Genomic DNA, 3,735 nt, shown 5'->3' with positions numbered 1-3,735 from the left:
ACAAATCTGGGTCTCATCACCACTCAGCACTGGATAACAGAACTGTTATTGCCGTGAATCAGATTGTCTAAAACAAGTTTTTGAACCCACCTTATCAGAAGCAGAGTGATTTATTGACTACCCATATCATCTACAAGCTCTAATTTAAGCTGTGAGAAAAACTGCTTCTGTTGTAATAAATTTTGGCCATGGAGTTAATCAGGTATTCATCTTTATTGGTTTACTACATGATTAATATGCTCTTGTTTGTTAGTATGGAAAAGACATAGCATGCCTGATTTAGACAGGTCAGATATTATAGGTCTTTCAAGCTTTACAATATACTAAAAGGTTTTGTTGCTTTGTTTTGTTTTACTTCAAAATCATGGAGAAAATATTTTTGAAAACTTTATAAAAGGAGAAGACACAATTCACATCACAAAAAGACACTTCAGATTTCAAGTTTAGTACAGAGAAGAAAGAACCTCCTCCCAAATTAAAGAACAATGATATTGGTGTGTAGATGATGATGAATCTATTACAATTGAAATATCTGAAAACATACTCTTGCTCAAAGAGATAATTAGGGCTAAAATATGAAAGTGGGGTAGGGGAGAGGTAGAAACACTATAATGAATTCTAATAGTTTTCATGTTTGAAGGATGCCAACAAAGTAATGTTGAAATGTGAATTAATCCATTTATTCTTCTAGCAAACTCACAAGTAGCCTTCACTAAGGAAAACTGCTGAATATGTCTAGAAATTAGCAAATGAAATCAAAGCAAATTAATTCTCACAGGGTGGTAATTTTTCTTTGCATTTATTTTCCCCAGCATAACATTCTTCTCATCAAACACTTTGGAATAATGCCTATTGAGAGATGTGATGTATTCTCACATCACAAGATATTTAGTACATGGAGACAGGTATGAGTTCATAGAGACCTTATGTTTATTTCACTAATGACCTGTCAACCACTCTATTGTAATAAATGGATAAGTGGTTACCTAAGCAACAGACTAAAGATTTTTCAGGAAGGGTGTGACCACTTTGTCCATTTTAAAGAAATCTGAAAGCAAATATATTATCCTAGGTCTAATATGATCCTAATAACAGATCGATTAACAAGTGATTACGTGCTTTACATAGTTTTTATTGCCTCATTAAGTTTTTGAAAAATGCTTGGAGAATGCAATATCTCTTTTCCTTTCTTATTCTTATGAAAGTAGTCAATTAACTTTTAAATGACTAATTAGAAGTAATTTAATGTTATCACTCAGGCCTTCAATTATAGGTGCTAGCATTTTCAGTGTATTAAATAAGGTATACATAGAACCCCAGGAGTGTTTCTGTTTTGTCATGCTTTATGCTGCATCCAACTTTACCAACAATAATTTACAGGTGAATTATAATTACCTTTAAATATTCTTTACCAGATCAGTTATATGGAATATATATCTGTATGCTTGGTTAATATGCAAAATGAGATCAAAATAATCCAGCCACCATTTAAACTCCAGATGATGTGGTTAACATCAAATATGAATGGCAATCTAATGCTTTGAAAAATGAGACTAATCACGTCCAAAAAAGCTTCAAAACGGTCATATGATTAAGGAGAATTTGAAGATAACTTGAACTAAGGGAACAAATATACACTGAGATTTCAGAATTACAACACAACTGAGAGTTGAAAGGTAATACAGTTCATAAGGAATAGGGTCAACAAACGAAACAAAACAAATAAATTACTACCTGCTGTCAGACCATAGCCTATATCAGATTCCCACTATTTTTGTGTCATTATAAATGACTCTTGATCCAGAAAGACCTTTTATCTTTCATCTTAGTTTACTTATGTCTACCGCCAAAGAAGATAGGATTTAAACTGAACTATACTATTGCTTGGCCTAATTAATATTTAATTTAATATTCAAACAGTGACATGTTATATCTATAGAATCAATGCATATTGTCTCAAGCTGTGGATACTACTTTTAAAAATAACTTCAGCCTGTAAAGGACACTGTATCTCTATCCTTAATATTAGAATATTCATTATTTAAAATGGTAAATAACATGTGATATTAAATCATTACCAGTTAATCATGTTGCTTCTCATCCAGCTTTTTTTAAAAATTAATATTATAAGTCTTCAAGCAACACCAAACAGGTACACATATCTATTATACTTTAAGTATTGGTTTTATTTCAGTAGTCATTGTTCAAATGTGTTGGACTACTGAACAGGAAAAAAAAATAGAGTTTGCTGTAAAGCCTGTTGGAGTATATTTTTGTATAATCACTTTCTAAAAAATCACAATATAATATGTAAATCTCAAATGAAAATTACTTTTTTAGTTACACATACCAAGCCTCGGTTGAACTATTCCCTTGTGTAGAAGTACATTTTCCAGGGATTTAAGTGTAAAATCAAACTTAGAAATGGCTGTAAGCTGTTCTTTTTCTTAATATTATGTTGTTGAAAATCAAGACTATTAAAATAATAAAGTAAAATCCTTTAAAAGAAGAAGAAAATTAATATAATTAGCTGTACTATTTCAGGTAATTTATGAAATAAATTTTTTTCGTACTTGGATTGGAGAAATATAGCGGGGTGTTTAAGAGAACATTTTTCTCATTATATTTCCAGTCAGATATTACACACTGACTGCAACCATGGTTCAATTGCCACCTGAAATATCTATGAAAAGTTTTTGTGTTGTATTCTGCACAGTGTCTGCTAAATGTTATATTTGAAAAATGGTTTAAAAAAGTATTATTTTATGACTTTCCATAGGAAGATTTTCTTCCTTTGCAAAAGCAACCAGATCATAAACAAATATTTATTTAGTAAACACTTTAATAATGATATTATCATATCCTTCTGGAGGTAAACATCATTGAAACAACTGCTCTTTCGTTACCTGCTAAAACGTGAAAAACATATTTTAGAACAAATAAATTTCCTATTTAATCAATTTCCTTTTGTTGTATAATAAAAAAGGCTACTATGGTTATCTGATTCTCAGAAGTTATAACTATCTTGAAGGAGACATTAAATGAAAATGAAATGTTATCATCATAAAGAGAATTGATAATGAATTTGTAAATACATGAAGAAGAAAAAGTAACCTAGTTCTATGTTCAAACTCAAAGAAAAGGATGGACCTACAATAGCAAAGTTTCATGGATTCCTACAATCGTGAAATATCCTGTTCTCATAAAGCAGTGCACACAGAATTCCATTATATTATATCGACATCTTTAACTTTTCCATTTTCAAAGTAGGCTTAGAAAGAACAAAGGACTTCGAACTGTTCAATGACATTATGTTAGAGGAAGTACTCTACTTGGGGTTCCACAGTGCCATCTCAAAGGGAATTTTTTTTTTTTTTCAGCTGTCAGAGTGCTTTTTTGGCCTGTAGATTGTGTATGAGCAGGGAGAATTCTGTTTGTTCTTTTAAAAATAGTCCAAAACATTTCAGTCTTTGTGAAAATTTCTTGGAGCTTAAATAGGAAATAAATTCAAAGTCAAATTCTCTATTAAGCCGTCCATGTTACTTGTTTCTTATTCCGCTGAGAACAGTGTATCATAGATCTACTGAGGCTAAAATAAGCTCAATATAAAGATGGGAATAAACTATAGAAAAGTGTTTGATTTCACCTGAAAGTCAAACATATCTTGAAGTTACACAAGGACACTTTTAGTTTATCTTTTTATTTTTAAGGTTAAAATTTTGTTATGGTTGCCTA

This window comes from Sapajus apella, unplaced genomic scaffold, assembly GCF_009761245.1.
Source record: "Sapajus apella isolate SASKATOON/1434 unplaced genomic scaffold, GSC_monkey_1.0 scaffold8, whole genome shotgun sequence".
NCBI lineage: Eukaryota > Metazoa > Chordata > Mammalia > Primates > Cebidae > Sapajus > Sapajus apella.
The sequence above is the reverse complement of the archived record's forward strand: the minus strand, read 5'-3'. Positions refer to the sequence as shown.